Raw genomic sequence first — 21,818 nt, forward strand, 5'->3', positions numbered from 1 at the left:
ACTACCACCAAGATCTGCACTGACGGCCGCTCCGCCCGGGCTCACGCCCCGTGTTTTGCAGCGGCCGCCGCGCCCTCCTACTCATCGGGGCATGGCGCTCGCCCAGATGGCTACGTGTGGGTCGCACGCTTCAGCGCCATCCATTTTCGGGGCTAGTTGATTCGGCAGGTGAGTTGTTACACAATCCTTAGCGGATTTCGACTTCCATGACCACCGTCCTGCTGTCTTAATCGACCAACACCCTTTGTGGGTTCTAGGTTAGCGCGCAGTTGGGCACCGTAACCCGGCTTCCGGTTCATCCCGCATCGCCAGTTCTGCTTACCAAAAATGGCCCACTTGGAGCACCCGATTCCGTGGCATGGCTCACCGAAGCAGCCGCGCCATCCTACCTATTTAAAGTTTGAGAATAGGTCGAGGACGTCGCGTCCCCAATCTATCTATACCTATACTAATTACAGACTCCCTAAAAAATCCCATGTTAATCAGTAATTAAGAGCCGTTAATCTCGTGGGACCTAATTATTACGGTCTAGATCTTCCGAATTTTTCCTATACCTATACTAATTACAGACTCCCTAAAAAATCCCACGTTAATCAGTAATTAAGAGCCGTTAATCTCATGGGACCTAATTATTACGGTCTAGATCTTCCGAATTTTTCCTGGGTTCATGAGAAAAAAAACTGATTTTTGGGCTGGTCACGAGATTGTTGTGTGTCGTATTCACCTTGGACTCTCTACGTTTCCTCAAAAAGACAAAAAGATGGAAAATCTGATCGTTCTATTACTTCTGAGGGTTTGTCTATGTCACATCTAAGATGACATCATCCTGAATTGTAGCCCTCCCCGTTGACAACTACGATCCCTTCCTCCCGATCCCAACATCCAGGCGTGTTTGTTTGTGCGGTCTGTTTGTTTTGTCGCTGCCACGGGCCTTAAACGTTTTTAATGGGCTTTGCATTTCTGTGTCTCTTTGTTTGTCAAAAAAAACTGCACCAACATCTAGGCCTTGTTGCCAAAAAAAAGAAAAAAAAACAGAGGCGCTTTGCTGCACGAACAGAGGTGCCTCGTGCACTTAGGAAGTGTTTGAAGTATCCACGTGAGAACTAACAAAAAGAAGGCATCTCTTTTGACTGAAACAAGCATGTGAGAAAAATAACTAACAGTACGAATCTAGCTGCACAAAAAATACTTACAGTTTTGCTACAGCAAAACATTGCCACCAAAGCTGGCTTACTGAATATTTCTATCGACAGCCTGATCAAAGAATCATAGGCCTGACTAGAACAAATGCCAGCCAAAAATTGTTGAACAATAAAAAGGTACTAAAATATCTTTGATCAGAAACACACATATGAGTGAGAACATTTCTATGAAGCATGATATTCAAAATTTGTAGCATAGACAAAAGAAAAGATTGTGAACATCATAATTATTCATTTTGGAACTCTTGACTATAGGTCATGAAGATAACTATACAGGGGACTACATTGGGACTCAGGCAAGATTTATGGAAAATCAAAGAGAAAACATTGCTCAATAATTTACATGGAACAAAAAACAGAAAACTTATTGTTCTATTTTGATTGCAGCCTATGCAGTCAATATCCAGTAGCAATGTTTGAACAGTGGAGCACGTTTGCTGCCGATGTATCCCCCTTACTCATTTCCCCCTCAGGTTCATGAGTTTGCAACAACAGCATTCATCCGGCTGTTGGGACTAGCACACTGATTCCTCCGGCTGGTCAGCATGTTGGCCCTCCTGCAGCAGCAACAGTTTGTAAGGTTTTTGTTGTAAAAAAAGTCAGTAAAGTGCTTTGGTAGAACAAGAAAAATAATGTGTTCTCTGTTTTACAGTATTTATGAACTATACCTAAATCAAACTTGAACCCAAAAAAAATACAGGCAGGGGCATTGAATGAAGGTTTGGGCATGAAAATGTCATATACACAAGCGCTACTTGTTGCTGATTCCGAGGTCTGTACTAATACACAGGAGGGTAACAATGAAGCTGTTTTGTGGTTGCTAGAAAAAAAGATGTTTCAAAATGACTTCATTTTGTTTGTGTTAGTAGGCTGCCTATTTGGGTTCAACACACACAAATTGCTATCCTGTTGGTGCTGAGGTATGATCAACAACCTGAACAAGCTGATTTGAGGTAGAGAGTAAAAAAAGAAGTTTCAAAAATAATTTATCTGTGCTTTGGTTGTGCAGGCTGCCTATTTTGGTTCACCACACACAAGTCATTATCCTGTTGGTGCTGACGTATGATCAATAAACTGACAAGCAAAACTAAAAAGGTAGATTCTCTATTAACATAGATAAAACAGTTTTTATAAAATCATTTGGAGAAAAATATGTATCTGATAAAAACTTCTTCTTCCCCTGCAAAAAAAGAAGATAAAACTTCTTCTTGTTGTTTGTGGGCAAAATGTTGCAGAATGAAACATTCATGATAACAGGGCAAACCTCAAACTTGAGTCAGCAATCTAAGTTGAGTATCCCTACCTCGAGCACCTATTTTGAAGACAATGTGACTCCGAACTGGACAACAACTTGAATTGTGCCGATAAGACTGGTTCAATTGTGCAAGCTTTGTCATGGAATGATGGTGTACCAGCTCCTAGTGCTAACCTTTTGCAAGCTTTAGGGATGTGTGCTAAAGACAATGCCATTGAAGATGATCTAGACAGAGATGATTCAGATGCTGATACAACTGCTTTTGTGAATGTGCTTGTTGTCACTGAAGAAAACAATGATCAAATTGTGGAGCATGATGTTGAAGAGACTAATGATGCAACTGTGGATGATGATGACCATCACTTGACCAGTTGCAAGCCGAGTTGTGAGTTGAAGGTTTACTTACAACTGGGGACTCGAGTTGCAAGTCAAGGGGCGACTTGCAACCAGGGCAATGTACAAGAACAAAATAAGTCCCCACTTGCAAGTCAAGGCTTAACTTGCAACTGGGTCCTCGAGTTGCAAGTCAAGGGTTAACTTGCAACTAGGGGCAACCTACAAAACTACAAAAAACAAAGCCCCCTAGTTGTGGCTCGCATGTCGACTTGCAAGTCAACTAGGGCCTCGAGTTGCAAGTCAAGGGACGACTTGCAACTGGGGGCAACCTACAAACTATAAAAAGCTACCCCCCCCCCTCCCAAGTTGCGCGGTGAAGGTTGACTTGCAAATGGGCACTCGAGTTGCAAGTTAGGCATCGACTTGCAACTGGGGGCAACATACAAGTACAAAAAAGTCCCCAGTTGCGAGTCGAGGGTTGACTTGCAACTGAGGCTCCCCGAGTTGCGAGCCCAGGCTCAACATGCAACTGGAGCGACTATACAAACTACAAAAACAAAAGGGCCCCCATTTTCGAGTTGAGGGTTGACTTGCAACTAGGGCTCCCCGAGTTGCGAGTCCGGGCTTATCTTGCAACTGGGGCGACTATACAAACTACAAAAACAAAAGGCCCCCCGGTTACGATTCGAGGGTTGACTTGCAATTGGGGCTCCCCGAGTTGCGAGCTCGAGCTCAACTTGCAACTGGGGTGACTATACAAACTACGAAAACAAGAAGGCCCCCGTTTCTGAGTCGAGGGTTAACTTGCAACTAGGGCTCCCCGAGTTGCGAGTCCGGGCTCAACTTGCAACTAGGGCAACTATACAAACTACAAAAATAAAAGGGGCCCGAGTTGCGAGTCGAGTGTTGACTTGCAACTGGTTCCCCCTCTAGTTGCGAGTTGAGTATTGACTAGAAATTGCCTCCCCCTTCAGTTGCGAGTCCGGGGCCAACTTGCAACTGGGGTGACTATACAAACTACAAAAATAAAAGGACCCGAGTTGCGAGTCGAGGGTCGATTTGCAACTGGGGCCCTGAGTTGCGAGTCTAGGATCAACTTGCATCTGGGTGTGACTATACAAACTACAAAAAGAAAAGTCCCCTAGTTGCGAGTCGAGTGATGTCTAGCGACTGGGGCAACTACACAAAACTATCAAAGGAGCCCCCCCCCCCCCCCCCCCCCGCGCCCCCGCCACAGTTGCGAGTCCAAGGTGGACTTGCAACTCGGAGATCAAGTTGTAAGTCAAAAGGGTTGACTTGCAACTAGGGACAAACCTACAAAGCTATGATAAAAAAACCCGAGTTACGAGTCCAGTGTCAAATTGCAAACTGTGGCGAATGTACAAACTACAAAAAGGAAAGGGCCCCCAGTTGCAACTGGGGCAACTATACCAACTACAAAAATAAAACGACCGCAAGTTGCAAGTTGAGTGTCGACTTGCAACTAGGGACCTGAGTTGCGAGTCTGCAGTCAAGTTGCAACTGGGGTGACTATACAAACTACAAAAAAGAAAAGGGGCCATAGTTGTGAGTGGAGGGTTGACTTGCATCTGGCCCCCTTCCCGGTTGTGATTTCAGGGTCAATTTGTAATGGCGAGTCGAGGGTTGACTTGCAACTAGCCGCTCCCCCTTCCTGAATTGCGAGTCTGCAATCAACTTGCAACTGGATGGCTATACAAACCACACAAAAAAAAAGAAAAAGGGCCGCAATCTTGAGTCAATGGGTTGACTTGCAACTGGGGCCCATGAGTTGCGAGTCCAGGGTCAACTTGCAACTTGGGCAATGATACAAATTATAGAAAAGAAAAACGGCCCCAAGTTGCAAGTTGAGTGTTGAATTGCAAGTGGGGTCCCGAGTTGTGAGTCTGGGGTCAACTTGCAACTGAGGGCCCCCGAGTTGTGAGCACGGGTCAACTTGCAACTGGGCAACTATACAAAACTACAATAAAAGAAAAATGTCCCCCAGTTGCGAATCGTGTGTCAGACTTGCAACTGGCCCATCCTCCTCCGTAGTTGTGAGTTCGGGGGTCAACTTGAAAATGGGCACACCTATACAAACTACGAAAACAAAAGGGCCCCAGTTGCGAGTCTGGGGATGTCTTGCACTGGGTCCTGAGTTGCGAGTTCAGGGTCAACTTGTAACTGGGGCATCTATACAAACTATAGAAAAGAAAAGGGCCCCAATTTGCAAGTTGAGTGTTAACTTGCAACTGGGGTCCCGAGACGCGAGTCCGGGGTCAACATGCAACTGGCCCTGAGTTGCGAGTCTGCGATCAACTTGTAACTTGGGAAACTATACAAACTGCAACAAAAGGGTCGCAGTTGCGAGTCGATGCTTGACTTGCTACTAAGACACCCCCCCCCCCCCCGGAGTTACGAGCCCGGGTCAACATGCAACTGGGGGGAACTATACAAACTACAAAAAAGAAAAAATCCCAAGTTGCGAGTCGAGCGTCGACTTGCAGCTAGGGACCTGAGTTGCGAGTCTGCAATCAACTTCCAACTAGGGTGACTATACAAACGACAAAAAGGAAAACAAAAAGGCAGCAGTTGCGAGTCGAGGGTTGACTTGCAACTAACGCCCCCCCCCCCCGCGAGTTGCGAGTCGAGGGTCGATTTGCAACTGGGGCCCTGAGTTGCGAGTCTAGGATCAACTTGCATCTGGGCGTGACTATACAAACTACAAAAAGAAAAGGGCCCTAGTTGCGAGTCGAGTGATGTCTAGCGACTGGGGTAACTAGACAAAACTATCAAAGGAGCCCCCCCCCCCCCCGCCCCCACCACATTTGCGACTCCAAGGTGGACTTGCAACTCGGAGCTCAAGTTGTAAGTCAAAAGGGTTGACTTGCAACTAGGGACAAACCTACAAAGCTATGATAAAAAAACCCGAGTTGCGAGTCTAGTGTCAAATTGCAAACCGTGGCGAATGTACAAACTACAAAAAGGAAAGGGCCACCAGTTGCGAATCGAGTGTCGACTTGCAACTAGGGCTTCCCGAGTTGCGAGCCCGGGTCTACTTGCAACTGGGGCAACTATACCAACTACAAAAATAAAACGACCGCAAGTTGCAAGTTGAGTGTCGACTTGCAACTAGGGACCTGAGTTGCGAGTCTGCGGTCAAGTTGCAACTGGGGTGACTATACAAACTACAAAAAAGAAAAGGGGCCCCAGTTGTGAGTGGAGGGTTGACTTGCATCTGGCCCCCTTCCCGGTTGCGATTTCGGGGTCAATTTGTAATGGCGAGTCGAGGGTTGACTTGTAACTAGCCCCTCCCCCTTCCTGAATTGCGAGTCTGCAATCAACTTGCAACTGGATGGTATACAAACCACACAAAAAAGAAAAAGGGCCGCAATCGTGAGTCAAAGGGTTGACTTGCAACTGGGGCCCATGAGTTGCGAGTCCAGGGTCAACTTGCAACTTGGGCAATGATACAAATTATAGAAAAGAAAAAGGGCCCCAAGTTGCGAATTGAGTGTTGAATTGCAAGTGGGGTCCTGAGTTGTGAGTCCGGGGTCAACTTGCAACTGAGGGCCCCCGAGTTGTGAGCACGGGTCAACTTGCAACTGGGCAACTATACAAAACTACAAAAAAAGAAAAATGTCCCCCAGTTGCGAGTCGTGTGTCAGACTTGCAACTAGCCCCTCCTCCTCTGTAGTTGTGAGTTCGGGGGTCAACTTGAAAATGGGCACACCTATACAAAATACGAGAACAAAAGGGCCCGAGTTGCGAGTCTGGGGATGTCTTGCACTGGGTCCTGAGTTGCGAGTTCAGGGTCAACTCGTAACTGGGGCATCTATACAAACTATAGAAAAGAAAAGGGCCCCAATTTGCCAGTTGAGTGTTAACTTGCAACTGGGGTCCCGGGACGCGAGTCCGGGGTCAACTTGCAACTGGCGCAATTATACAAACTACAAAAAAGGAAAAGGGCCCTGAGTTGCGAGTCTGCCATCAACTTGTAACTTGGGAAACTATACAAACTGCAACAAAAGGGTCGCAGTTGCGAGTCGATGCTTGACTTGCTACTAAGACACCCCCCCCCCCGGAGTTACGAGCCCGGGTCAACATGCAACTGGGGGCAACTATACAATCTACAAAAAAGAAAAAAATCCCAAGTTGCGAGTCGAGCATCGACTTGCAGCTAGGGACCTGAGTTGCGAGTCTGCAATCAACTTCCAACTAGGGTGACTATACAAACGACAAAAAAGGAAAACAAAATGGCAGCAGTTGCGAGTCGAGGGTTGACTTGCAACTAACCCTCCCCCCCCCCCCCCCCCCCCGCGAGTTGCGAGTCGAGGGTCGATTTGCAACTGGGGCCCTGAGTTGCGAGTCTAGGATCAACTTGCATCTGGGCGTGACTATACAAACTACAAAAAGAAAAGGGCCCTAGTTGCGAGTCGAGTGATGTCTAGCGATTGGGGTAACTAGACAAAACTATCAAAGGAGCCCCCCCCCCCCCCCCGCCCCCACCACATTTGCGACTCCAAGGTGGACTTGCAACTCGGAGCTCAAGTTGTAAGTCAAAAGGGTTGACTTGCAACTAGGGACAAACCTACAAAGCTATGATAAAAAAACCCGAGTTGCGAGTCTAGTGTCAAATTGCAAACCGTGGCGAATGTACAAACTACAAAAAGGAAAGGGCCACCAGTTGCGAATCGAGTGTCGACTTGCAACTAGGGCTTCCCGAGTTGCGAGCCCGGGTCTACTTGCAACTGGGGCAACTATACCAACTACAAAAATAAAACGACCGCAAGTCGCAAGTTGAGTGTCGACTTGCAACTAGGGACCTGAGTTGCGAGTCTGCGGTCAAGTTGCAACTGGGGTGACTATACAAACTACAAAAAAGAAAAGGGGCCCCAGTTGTGAGTGGAGGGTTGACTTGCATCTGGCCCCCTTCCCGGTTGCGATTTCGGGGTCAATTTGTAATGGCGAGTCGAGGGTTGACTTGCCACTAGCCCCTCCCCCTTCCTGAATTGCGAGTCTGCAATCAACTTGCAACTGGATGGTATACAAACCACACAAAAAAGAAAAAGGGCCGCAATCATGAGTCAAAGGGTTGACTTGCAACTGGGGCCCATGAGTTGCGAGTCCAGGGTCAACTTGCAACTTGGGCAATGATACAAATTATAGAAAAGAAAAAGGGCCCCAAGTTGCGAATTGAGTGTTGAATTGCAAGTGGGGTCCTGAGTTGTGAGTCCGGGGTCAACTTGCAACTGAGGGCCCCCGAGTTGTGAGCACGGGTCAACTTGCAACTGGGCAACTATACAAAACTACAAAAAAAGAAAAATGTCCCCCAGTTGCGAGTCGTGTGTCAGACTTGCAACTAGCCCCTCCTCCTCCGTAGTTGTGAGTTCGGGGGTCAACTTGAAAATGGGCACACCTATACAAAATACGAGAACAAAAGGGCCCGAGTTGCGAGTCTGGGGATGTCTTGCACTGGGTCCTGAGTTGCGAGTTCAGGGTCAACTTGTAACTGGGGCATCTATACAAACTATAGAAAAGAAAAGGGCCCCAATTTGCCAGTTGAGTGTTAACTTGCAACTGGGGTCCCGGGACGCGAGTCCGGGGTCAACTTGCAACTGGCGCAATTATACAAACTACAAAAAAGGAAAAGGGCCCTGAGTTGCGAGTCTGCCATCAACTTGTAACTTGGGAAACTATACAAACTGCAACAAAAGGGTCGCAGTTGCGAGTCGATGCTTGACTTGCTACTAAGACACCCCCCCCGGAGTTACGAGCCCGGGTCAACATGCAACTGGGGGCAACTATAAAATCTACAAAAAAGAAAAAATCCCAAGTTGCGAGTCGAGCATCGACTTGCAGCTAGGGACCTGAGTTGCGAGTCTGCAATCAACTTCCAACTAGGGTGACTATACAAACGACAAAAAAGGAAAACAAAAAGGCAGCAGTTGCGAGTCGAGGGTTGACTTGCAACTAACCCTCCCCCCCCCCCCCCCCCCGCGAGTTGCGAGTCGAGGGTCGATTTGCAACTGGGGCCCTGAGTTGCGAGTCTAGGATCAACTTGCATCTGGGTGTGACTATACAAACTACAAAAAGAAAAGGGCCCTAGTTGCGAGTCGAGTGATTTCTAGCGACTAGGGCAACTATACAAAACTATCAAAGGAGCCCCCCCCCCCCCCGCCCCCGCCACAGTTGCGAGTCCAAGGTGGACTTGCAACTCGGAGCTCAAGTTGTAAGTCAAAAGGGTTGACTTGCAACTAGGGACAAACCTACAAAGCTATGATAAAAAAACCCGAGTTGCGAGTCTAGTGTCAAATTGCAAACCATGGCGAATGTACAAACTACAAAAAGGAAAGGGCCCCCAGTTGCGAATCGAGTGTCGACTTGCAACTAGGGCTTCCCGAGTTGCGAGCCCGGGTCTACTTGCAACTGGGGCAACTATACCACCTACAAAAATAAAACGACCGCAAGTTGCAAGTTGAGTGTCGACTTGCAACTAGGGACCTAAGTTGCGAGTCTGCGGTCAAGTTGCAACTGGGGTGACTATACAAACTACAAAAAAGAAAAGGGGCCACAGTTGTGAGTGGAGGGTTGACTGGCATCTGGCCCCCTTCCCGGTTGCGATTTCGGGGTCAATTTGTAATGGCGAGTCGAGGGTTGACTTGCAACTAGCCCCTCCCCCTTCCTGAATTGCGAGTCTGCAATCAACTTGCAACTGGATGGCTATACAAACCACACAAAAAAGAAAAAGGGCCGCAATCGTGAGTCAAAGGGTTGACTTGCAACTGGGGCCCATGAGTTGCGAGTCCAGGGTCAAATTGCAACTTGGGCAATGATACAAATAATAGAAAAGAAAAACGGCCCCAAGTTGCGAGTTGATTGTTGAATTGCAAGTGGGTTCCCGAGTTGTGAGTCCGGGGTCAACTTGCAACTGAGGGCCCCCGAGTTGTGAGCACGGGTCAACTTGCAACTGGGCAACTATACAAAACTACAAAAAAAGAAAAATGTCCCCCAGTTGCGAGTCGTGTGTCAGACTTGCAACTGGCCCCTCCTCCTCCGTAGTTGTGAGTTCGAGGGTCAACTTGAAAATGGGCACACCTATACAAACTACGAAAACAAAAGGGCCCCAGTTGCGAGTCTGGGGATGTCTTGCACTGGGTCCTGAGTTGCGAGTTCAGGGTCAACTTGTAACTGGGGCATCTATACAAACTATAGAAAAGAAAAGGGCCCCAATTTGCAAGTTGAGTGTTAACTTGCAACTGGGGTCCCGAGACGCGAGTCCGGGGTCAACTTGCAACTGGCGCAATTATACAAACTACAAAAAAGGAAAAGGGCCCTGAGTTGCGAGTCTGCGATCAACTTGTAACTTGGGAAACTATACAAACTGCAACAAAAGGGTCGCAGTTGCGAGTCGATGCTTGACTTGCTACTAAGACACCCCCCCCCCCGGAGTTACAAGCCCGGGTCAACATGCAACTGGGGGCAACTATACAATCTACAAAAAAGAAAAAATCCCAAGTTGCGAGTCGAGCATCGACTTGCAGCTAGGGACCTGAGTTGCGAGTCTGCAATCAACTTCCAACTAGGGTGACTATACAAACGACAAAAAAGGAAAACAAAAAGGCAGCAGTTGCGAGTCGAGGGTTGACTTGCAACTAACCCTCCCCCCTCGAGTTGCGAGTCGAGGGTCGATTTGCAACTGGGGCCCTGAGTTGCGAGTCTAGGATCAACTTGCATCTGGGTGTGACTATACAAACTACAAAAAGAAAAGGGCCCTAGTTGCGAGTCGAGTGATTTCTAGCGACTAGGGCAACTATACAAAACTATCAAAGGAGCCCCCCCCCCCCGCCCCCGCCACAGTTGCGAGTCCAAGGTGGACTTGCAACTCGGAGCTCAAGTTGTAAGTCAAAAGGGTTGACTTGCAACTAGGGACAAACCTACAAAGCTATGATAAAAAAACCCGAGTTGCGAGTCTAGTGTCAAATTGCAAACCGTGGCGAATGTACAAACTACAAAAAGGAAAGGGCCCCCAGTTGCGAATCGAGTGTCGACTTGCAACTAGGGCTTCCCGAGTTGCGAGCCCGGGTCTACTTGCAACTGGGGCAACTATACCAACTACAAAAATAAAACGACCGCAAGTTGCAAGTTGAGTGTCGACTTGCAACTAGGGACCTAAGTTGCGAGTCTGCGGTCAAGTTGCAACTGGGGTGACTATACAAACTACAAAAAAGAAAAGGGGCCACAGTTGTGAGTGGAGGGTTGACTTGCATCTGGCCCCCTTCCCGGTTGCGATTTCGGGGTCAATTTGTAATGGCGAGTCGAGGGTTGAGTTGCAACTAGCCCCTCCCCCTTCCTGAATTGCGAGTCTGCAATCAACTTGCAACTGGATGGCTATACAAACCACACAAAAAAGAAAAAGGGCCGCAATCGTGAGTCAAAGGGTTGACTTGCAACTGGGGCCCATGAGTTGCGAGTCCAGGGTCAAATTGCAACTTGGGCAATGATACAAATAATAGAAAAGAAAAACGGCCCCAAGTTGCGAGTTGATTGTTGAATTGCAAGTGGGGTCCCGAGTTGGGAGTCCGGGGTCAACTTGCAACTGAGGGCCCCCGAGTTGTGAGCACGGGACAACTTGCAACTGGGCAACTATACAAAATTACAAAAAAAGAAAAATGTCCCCCAGTTGCGAGTCGTGTGTCAGACTTGCAACTGGCCCCTCCTCCTCCGTAGTTGTGAGTTCGAGGGTCAACTTGAAAATGGGCACACCTATACAAACTACGAAAACAAAAGGGCCCCAGTTGCGAGTCTGGGGATGTCTTGCACTGGGTCCTGAGTTGCGAGTTCAGGGTCAACTTGTAACTGGGGCATCTATACAAACTATAGAAAAGAAAAGGGCCCCAATTTGCAAGTTGAGTGTTAACTTGCAACTGGGGTCCCGAGACGCGGGTCCGGGGTCAACTTGCAACTGGCGCAATTATACAAACTACAAAAAAGGAAAAGGGCCCTGAGTTGCGAGTCTGCGATCAACTTGTAACTTGGGAAACTATACAAACTGCAACAAAAGGGTCCCAGTTGCGAGTCGAGGGTTGACTTGCAACTAACCCCCCCCCCCCCCCCCCCGCGAGTTGCGAGTCGAGGGTCGATTTGCAACTGGGGCCCTGAGTTGCGAGTCTAGGATCAACTTGCATCTGGGTGTGACTATACAAACTACAAAAAGAAAAGGGCCCTAGTTGCGAGTCGAGTGATGTCTAGTGACTGGGGCAACTATACAAAACTATCAAAGGAGCCCCCCCGCCACAGTTGCGACTCCAAGGTGGACTTGCAACTCGGAGCTCAAGTTGTAAGTCAAAAGGGTTGACTTGCAACTAGGGACAAACCTACAAAGCTATGATAAAAAAACCCGAGTTGCGAGTCCAGTGTCAAATTGCAAACCGTGGCGAATGTACAAACTACAAAAAGGAAAGGGCCCCAGTTGCGAATCCAGTGTCGACTTGCAACTAGGGCTTCCCGAGTTGCGAGCCCGGGTCTACTTGCAACTGGGGCAACTATACCAACTACAAAAATAAAACGACTGCAAGTTGCAAGTTGAGTGTCGACTTGCAACTAGGGACCTGAGTTGCGAGTCTGCAGTCAAGTTGCAACTGGGGTGACTATACAAACTACAAAAAAGAAAACGGGCCACAATTGTGAGTGGAGGGTTGACTTGCATCTGGCCCCCTTCCCGGTTGCGATTTCGGGGTCAATTTGTAATGGCGAGTCGAGGGTTGACTTGCAACTAGCCCCTCCCCCTTCCTGAATTGCGAGTCTGCAATCAACTTGCAACTGGATGGCTATACAAACCACAAAAAAGGGCCGCAATCGTGAGTCAAAGGGTTGACTTGCAACTAGGGCCCATGAGTTGCGAGTCTAGGGTCAACTTGCAACTTGGGCAATTATACAAATTATAGAAAAGAAAAAGGGCCCCAAGTTGCAAGTTGAGTGTTGAATTGCAAGTGGGGTCCCGAGTTGTGAGTCCGGGGTCAACTTGCAACTGAGGGCCCCCGAGTTGTGAGCATGGGTCAACTTGCAACTGGGCAACTATACAAAACTACAAAAAAAGAAAAATGTCCCCCAGTTGCGAGTCGTGTGTCAGACTTGCAACTAGCCCCTCCTCCTCTGTAGTTGTGAGTTCGGGGGTCAACTTGAAAATGGGCACACCTATACAAAATACGAGAACAAAAGGGCCCGAGTTGCGAGTCTGGGGATGTCTTGCACTGGGTCCTGAGTTGCGAGTTCAGGGTCAACTCGTAACTGGGGCATCTATACAAACTATAGAAAAGAAAAGGGCCCCAATTTGCCAGTTGAGTGTTAACTTGCAACTGGGGTCCCGGGACGCGAGTCCGGGGTCAACTTGCAACTGGCGCAATTATACAAACTACAAAAAAGGAAAAGGGCCCTGAGTTGCGAGTCTGCCATCAACTTGTAACTTGGGAAACTATACAAACTGCAACAAAAGGGTCGCAGTTGCGAGTCGATGCTTGACTTGCTACTAAGACACCCCCCCCCCCCCCGGAGTTACGAGCCCGGGTCAACATGCAACTGGGGGCAACTATACAATCTACAAAAAAGAAAAAAATCCCAAGTTGCGAGTCGAGCATCGACTTGCAGCTAGGGACCTGAGTTGCGAGTCTGCAATCAACTTCCAACTAGGGTGACTATACAAACGACAAAAAAGGAAAACAAAATGGCAGCAGTTGCGAGTCGAGGGTTGACTTGCAACTAACCCTCCCCCCCCCCCCCCGCGAGTTGCGAGTCGAGGGTCGATTTGCAACTGGGGCCCTGAGTTGCGAGTCTAGGATCAACTTGCATCTGGGCGTGACTATACAAACTACAAAAAGAAAAGGGCCCTAGTTGCGAGTCGAGTGATGTCTAGCGATTGGGGTAACTAGACAAAACTATCAAAGGAGCCCCCCCCCCCCCCCCGCCCCCACCACATTTGCGACTCCAAGGTGGACTTGCAACTCGGAGCTCAAGTTGTAAGTCAAAAGGGTTGACTTGCAACTAGGGACAAACCTACAAAGCTATGATAAAAAAACCCGAGTTGCGAGTCTAGTGTCAAATTGCAAACCGTGGCGAATGTACAAACTACAAAAAGGAAAGGGCCACCAGTTGCGAATCGAGTGTCGACTTGCAACTAGGGCTTCCCGAGTTGCGAGCCCGGGTCTACTTGCAACTGGGGCAACTATACCAACTACAAAAATAAAACGACCGCAAGTTGCAAGTTGAGTGTCGACTTGCAACTAGGGACCTGAGTTGCGAGTCTGCGGTCAAGTTGCAACTGGGGTGACTATACAAACTACAAAAAAGAAAAGGGGCCCCAGTTGTGAGTGGAGGGTTGACTTGCATCTGGCCCCCTTCCCGGTTGCGATTTCGGGGTCAATTTGTAATGGCGAGTCGAGGGTTGACTTGCCACTAGCCCCTCCCCCTTCCTGAATTGTGAGTCTGCAATCAACTTGCAACTGGATGGTATACAAACCACACAAAAAAGAAAAAGGGCCGCAATCATGAGTCAAAGGGTTGACTTGCAACTGGGGCCCATGAGTTGCGAGTCCAGGGTCAACTTGCAACTTGGGCAATGATACAAATTATAGAAAAGAAAAAGGGCCCCAAGTTGCGAATTGAGTGTTGAATTGCAAGTGGGGTCCTGAGTTGTGAGTCCGGGGTCAACTTGCAACTGAGGGCCCCCGAGTTGTGAGCACGGGTCAACTTGCAACTGGGCAACTATACAAAACTACAAAAAAAGAAAAATGTCCCCCAGTTGCGAGTCGTGTGTCAGACTTGCAACTAGCCCCTCCTCCTCCGTAGTTGTGAGTTCGGGGGTCAACTTGAAAATGGGCACACCTATACAAAATACGAGAACAAAAGGGCCCGAGTTGCGAGTCTGGGGATGTCTTGCACTGGGTCCTGAGTTGCGAGTTCAGGGTCAACTTGTAACTGGGGCATCTATACAAACTATAGAAAAGAAAAGGGCCCCAATTTGCCAGTTGAGTGTTAACTTGCAACTGGGGTCCCGGGACGCGAGTCCGGGGTCAACTTGCAACTGGCGCAATTATACAAACTACAAAAAAGGAAAAGGGCCCTGAGTTGCGAGTCTGCCATCAACTTGTAACTTGGGAAACTATACAAACTGCAACAAAAGGGTCGCAGTTGCGAGTCGATGCTTGACTTGCTACTAAGACACCCCCCCCGGAGTTACGAGCCCGGGTCAACATGCAACTGGGGGCAACTATAAAATCTACAAAAAAGAAAAAATCCCAAGTTGCGAGTCGAGCATCGACTTGCAGCTAGGGACCTGAGTTGCGAGTCTGCAATCAACTTCCAACTAGGGTGACTATACAAACGACAAAAAAGGAAAACAAAAAGGCAGCAGTTGCGAGTCGAGGGTTGACTTGCAACTAACCCTCCCCCCCCCCCCCCCCGCGAGTTGCGAGTCGAGGGTCGATTTGCAACTGGGGCCCTGAGTTGCGAGTCTAGGATCAACTTGCATCTGGGTGTGACTATACAAACTACAAAAAGAAAAGGGCCCTAGTTGCGAGTCGAGTGATTTCTAGCGACTAGGGCAACTATACAAAACTATCAAAGGAGCCCCCCCCCCCCCGCCCCCGCCACAGTTGCGAGTCCAAGGTGGACTTGCAACTCGGAGCTCAAGTTGTAAGTCAAAAGGGTTGACTTGCAACTAGGGACAAACCTACAAAGCTATGATAAAAAAACCCGAGTTGCGAGTCTAGTGTCAAATTGCAAACCGTGGCGAATGTACAAACTACAAAAAGGAAAGGGCCCCCAGTTGCGAATCGAGTGTCGACTTGCAACTAGGGCTTCCCGAGTTGCGAGCCCGGGTCTACTTGCAACTGGGGCAACTATACCACCTACAAAAATAAAACGACCGCAAGTTGCAAGTTGAGTGTCGACTTGCAACTAGGGACCTAAGTTGCGAGTCTGCGGTCAAGTTGCAACTGGGGTGACTATACAAACTACAAAAAAGAAAAGGGGCCACAGTTGTGAGTGGAGGGTTGACTGGCATCTGGCCCCCTTCCCGGTTGCGATTTTGGGGTCAATTTGTAATGGCGAGTCGAGGGTTGACTTGCAACTAGCCCCTCCCCCTTCCTGAATTGCGAGTCTGCAATCAACTTGCAACTGGATGGCTATACAAACCACACAAAAAAGAAAAAGGGCCGCAATCGTGAGTCAAAGGGTTGACTTGCAACTGGGGCCCATGAGTTGCGAGTCCAGGGTCAAATTGCAACTTGGGCAATGATACAAATAATAGAAAAGAAAAACGGCCCCAAGTTGCGAGTTGATTGTTGAATTGCAAGTGGGGTCCCGAGTTGTGAGTCCGGGGTCAACTTGCAACTGAGGGCCCCCGAGTTGTGAGCACGGGTCAACTTGCAACTGGGCAACTATACAAAACTACAAAAAAAGAAAAATGTCCCCCAGTTGCGAGTCGTGTGTCAGACTTGCAACTGGCCCCTCCTCCTCCGTAGTTGTGAGTTCGAGGGTCAACTTGAAAATGGGCACACCTATACAAACTACGAAAACAAAAGGGCCCCAGTTGCGAGTCTGGGGATGTCTTGCACTGGGTCCTGAGTTGCGAGTTCAGGGTCAACTTGTAACTGGGGCATCTATACAAACTATAGAAAAGAAAAGGGCCCCAATTTGCAAGTTGAGTGTTAACTTGCAACTGGGGTCCCGAGACGCGAGTCCGGGGTCAACTTGCAACTGGCGCAATTATACAAACTACAAAAAAGGAAAAGGGCCCTGAGTTGCGAGTCTGCGATCAACTTGTAACTTGGGAAACTATACAAACTGCAACAAAAGGGTCGCAGTTGCGAGTCGATGCTTGACTTGCTACTAAGACACCCCCCCCGGAGTTACAAGCCCGGGTCAACATGCAACTGGGGGCAACTATACAATCTACAAAAAAGAAAAAATCCCAAGTTGCGAGTCGAGCATCGACTTGCAGCTAGGGACCTGAGTTGCGAGTCTGCAATCAACTTCCAACTAGGGTGACTATACAAACGACAAAAAAGGAAAACAAAAAGGCAGCAGTTGCGAGTCGAGGGTTGACTTGCAACTAACCCTCCCCCCTCGAGTTGCGAGTCGAGGGTCGATTTGCAACTGGGGCCCTGAGTTGCGAGTCTAGGATCAACTTGCATCTGGGTGTGACTATACAAACTACAAAAAGAAAAGGGCCCTAGTTGCGAGTCGAGTGATTTCTAGCGACTAGGGCAACTATACAAAACTATCAAAGGAGCCCCCCCCCCCCCCCGCCCCCGCCACAGTTGCGAGTCCAAGGTGGACTTGCAACTCGGAGCTCAAGTTGTAAGTCAAAAGGGTTGACTTGCAACTAGGGACAAACCTACAAAGCTATGATAAAAAAACCCGAGTTGCGAGTCTAGTGTCAAATTGCAAACCGTGGCGAATGTACAAACTACAAAAAGGAAAGGGCCCCCAGTTGCGAATCGAGTGTCGACTTGCAACTAGGGCTTCCCGAGTTGCGAGCCCGGGTCTACTTGCAACTGGGGCAACTATACCAACTACAAAAATAAAACGACCGCAAGTTGCAAGTTGAGTGTCGACTTGCAACTAGGGACCTAAGTTGCGAGTCTGCGGTCAAGTTGCAACTGGGGTGACTATACAAACTACAAAAAAGAAAAGGGGCCACAGTTGTGAGTGGAGGGTTGACTTGCATCTGGCCCCCTTCCCGGTTGCGATTTCGGGGTCAATTTGTAATGGCGAGTCGAGGGTTGAGTTGCAACTAGCCCCTCCCCCTTCCTGAATTGCGAGTCTGCAATCAACTTGCAACTGGATGGCTATACAAACCACACAAAAAAGAAAAAGGGCCGCAATCGTGAGTCAAAGGGTTGACTTGCAACTGGGGCCCATGAGTTGCGAGTCCAGGGTCAAATTGCAACTTGGGCAATGATACAAATAATAGAAAAGAAAAACGGCCCCAAGTTGCGAGTTGATTGTTGAATTGCAAGTGGGGTCCCGAGTTGGGAGTCCGGGGTCAACTTGCAACTGAGGGCCCCCGAGTTGTGAGCACGGGACAACTTGCAACTGGGCAACTATACAAAATTACAAAAAAAGAAAAATGTCCCCCAGTTGCGAGTCGTGTGTCAGACTTGCAACTGGCCCCTCCTCCTCCGTAGTTGTGAGTTCGAGGGTCAACTTGAAAATGGGCACACCTATACAAACTACGAAAACAAAAGGGCCCCAGTTGCGAGTCTGGGGATGTCTTGCACTGGGTCCTGAGTTGCGAGTTCAGGGTCAACTTGTAACTGGGGCATCTATACAAACTATAGAAAAGAAAAGGGCCCCAATTTGCAAGTTGAGTGTTAACTTGCAACTGGGGTCCCGAGACGCGGGTCCGGGGTCAACTTGCAACTGGCGCAATTATACAAACTACAAAAAAGGAAAAGGGCCCTGAGTTGCGAGTCTGCGATCAACTTGTAACTTGGGAAACTATACAAACTGCAACAAAAGGGTCCCAGTTGCGAGTCGAGGGTTGACTTGCAACTAACCCCCCCCCCCCCCGCGAGTTGCGAGTCGAGGGTCGATTTGCAACTAGGGCCCTGAGTTGCGAGTCTAGGATCAACTTGCATCTGGGTGTGACTATACAAACTACAAAAAGAAAAGGGCCCTAGTTGCGAGTCGAGTGATGTCTAGTGACTGGGGCAACTATACAAAACTATCAAAGGAGCCCCCCCGCCACAGTTGCGACTCCAAGGTGGACTTGCAACTCGGAGCTCAAGTTGTAAGTCAAAAGGGTTGACTTGCAACTAGGGACAAACCTACAAAGCTATGATTAAAAAACCCGAGTTGCGAGTCCAGTGTCAAATTGCAAACCGTGGCGAATGTACAAACTACAAAAAGGAAAGGGCCCCAGTTGCGAATCCAGTGTCGACTTGCAACTAGGGCTTCCCGAGTTGCGAGCCCGGGTCTACTTGCAACTGGGGCAACTATACCAACTACAAAAATAAAACGACTGCAAGTTGCAAGTTGAGTGTCGACTTGCAACTAGGGACCTGAGTTGCGAGTCTGCAGTCAAGTTGCAACTGGGGTGACTATACAAACTACAAAAAAGAAAACGGGCCACAATTGTGAGTGGAGGGTTGACTTGCATCTGGCCCCCTTCCCGGTTGCGATTTCGGGGTCAATTTGTAATGGCGAGTCGAGGGTTGACTTGCAACTAGCCCCTCCCCCTTCCTGAATTGCGAGTCTGCAATCAACTTGCAACTGGATGGCTATACAAACCACAAAAAAGGGCCGCAATCGTGAGTCAAAGGGTTGACTTGCAACTAGGGCCCATGAGTTGCGAGTCTAGGGTCAACTTGCAACTTGGGCAATTATACAAATTATAGAAAAGAAAAAGGGCCCCAAGTTGCAAGTTGAGTGTTGAATTGCAAGTGGGGTCCCGAGTTGTGAGTCCGGGGTCAACTTGCAACTGAGGGCCCCCGAGTTGTGAGCATGGGTCAACTTGCAACTGGGCAACTATACAAAACTACAAAAAAAGAAAAATGTCCCCTAGTTGCGAGTCGTGTGTCAGACTTGCAACTGGCCCCTCCTCCTCCGTAGTTGTGAGTTCGGGGGTCAACTTGAAAATGGGCACACCTATACAAACTATGAAAACAAAAGGGCCCCAGTTGCGAGTCTGGATGTCTTGCACTGGGTCCTGAGTTGCGAGTTCAGGGTCAACTTGTAACTGGGGCATCTATACAAACTATAGAAAAGAAAAGGGCCCCAATTTGCAAGTTGAGTGTTAACTTGCAACTGGGGTCCCGAGACGCGAGTCCGGGGTCAACTTGCAACTGGCGCAATTATACAAACTACAAAAAAGGAAAAGGGCCCTGAGTTGCGAGTCTGCGATCAACTTGTAACTTGGGAAACTATACAAACTGCAACAAAAGGGTCGCAGTTGCGAGTCGATGCTTGACTTGCTACTAAGACACCCCCCCCCCCCCCCCCCCCCCCGGAGTTACGAGCCCGGGTCAACATGCAACTGGGGGCAACTATACAAACTACAAAAAAGAAAAAATCCCAAGTTGCGAGTCGAGCGTCGACTTGCAGCTAGGGACCTGAGTTGCGAGTCTGCAATCAACTTCCAACTAGGGTGACTATACAAACGACAAAAAAGGAAAAAAAAGGCAGCAGTTGCGAGTCGAGGGTTGACTTGCAACTAACCCCCCGCCCCCCGCGTCCTCGAGTCGAACCCGGGGTCGTTGCATGGGATGCGCTACTAACACCAAGTCAAACCCCTCGAGTTGCATGGGATGTTCTGCTGACACCAAAACAAAAAGAAAAACGTCAAACAATTAGTAAGAATGGTTTATATTGAAAAAAGGGAGGAAAAACATTTCGACAAAAAAAGTTTTAGGAAAAAACAAAAATACCGCTAAATCTTCAGAGCCGCCGCGGATGAATATGCCAAAGCTCTGCTGGTCGTCATTCTCGCAATATCAATGGTAGAGTGGGCACACCATCCTGCATGGTAAAATTAAAGAAAAGAAAAAATGACCTTGGGACATTTTCCCACATTCAGTTTGCACGCAGAAAAAAATCAACAAAAAACTTTGAATTATAGCAGTACCGTAAAAACTACAAAATCATAGACTCACAAAACTACCCCAGCAAAATTCATAACATGATACCACATATTTCGATATATTTGTGAAGCAAAGGGAATATAGTGAACACCATCCCTGCCAAAACAAAAAGGGAACAACAATGTATGGCCCACATTACTTCTAAAAACATGCTGACACAAACTGATTAAAGTTCAGAAAGTGCACCATTTGTACTAAAAAAACACACCATTTCCTACCCAGCTCAGAAAAAACAAAAAGAAGTGTTCACTACAGTACAGAACTACATTCTATCAGTCAAAAAGTACTTAAAGAAAAAAAGGAAAAAAGAAAAAAAAATACTAGTTCAGAAATACAATCTCACCAGATCTGAACTACAGAATCCATTTAATTCATGTTCAACACACCGGACAAAAAAAAATTCAGACACAGGTGTGACATAGCACTGATTACTACTTATACCTTTGAGATGCTTGAATACATATGTTCAAACAAAAAAACCTATCAGGATCCTATTGTACACACCATCTTCATCCAAAGAAAAGCAAAATACATATGTATTGTGGAGATCAGCCTGGACTAACTGAACTTTATTGTTCAGGAAAACCAGATTATGTATCTCTATTTGGTGACCCCCTGTATAGGATGTGCTATGCAATGCACATCCATAACAAAAATTGAAGACCTGCAAAAAAATCAACCCCCCTGCCCTAGAAACTGATGGCAATCGCAAAACAAACATGAACTCCACAAGGATTAAGTCTGCACAAAAAGCACAGGAAGACGGGGGCAACTATCATTTAACAGCACAATTGATCAAAAAACAACTACAGAATCCTGCCATCCCACTGAAACTCTAGACACAAAGTCTACCCGCCCCATCTCTGTTTTAAACCCTAAGAAATCCCCTCACAATTACACAAGATCTGTAGATTGGGGGCAAACCCTAGATGGATTGATACAAACAAAGGACACGCTAGAAAGAATCAAACAAGAAGGGAAAAAAGCAGCAGGAAAGAAAACTCACTTCGTTGGGGCCTCTCTCCTCCCTTCTCACTCTCAAACTCGCCGCCGCCTGGAGGCTGGAGCACTGCCTGGCAGAGAGGAAAACGACTGGACTGGTGGAAATGAACATGAGCGACCCCCTCCTTCACGAGAGAAAAATGTAACGGCGCTATGATGAGGAGGCGAGGCAACTGAGCAAAGCCCACTACTGAGACAAACAAAACGGGCCGCCAGCCCGACCTCGCGAACAAAAACCCAACAACAGCCCCAAAACATCTCACGTGACCGTCCGACACGGGCCGAAGCGTGCGACAAACGCGAGGCGAACGAGCGCGCGAGCGTCACGATCAACTTGCACGATTTCTAAAGACAACGGAGATCCGACGGTCAAGCACTTAGATG

General features: G+C 48.1%; 1 long non-coding RNA gene across 1 annotated transcript; it reads right to left on the bottom strand.

Annotated features, from left to right (window-relative positions):
* Nucleotides 1-1,352: 1,352 nt before the first annotated feature.
* LOC109768234 (uncharacterized) lies at nt 1,353-21,579 on the bottom strand. Its single transcript, XR_005764329.2, has 4 exons — nt 21,439-21,579; nt 20,220-20,310; nt 20,011-20,104; nt 1,353-1,759 (listed from the first exon to the last, which is right to left on the bottom strand). It is a non-coding gene; the product is annotated as an uncharacterized lncRNA (long non-coding RNA).
* Nucleotides 21,580-21,818: the final 239 nt, after the last annotated feature.

The sequence above is a fragment of the Aegilops tauschii genome, chromosome 7 (genome assembly GCF_002575655.3).
Source record: "Aegilops tauschii subsp. strangulata cultivar AL8/78 chromosome 7, Aet v6.0, whole genome shotgun sequence".
NCBI classification, from domain to species: domain Eukaryota; kingdom Viridiplantae; phylum Streptophyta; class Magnoliopsida; order Poales; family Poaceae; genus Aegilops; species Aegilops tauschii.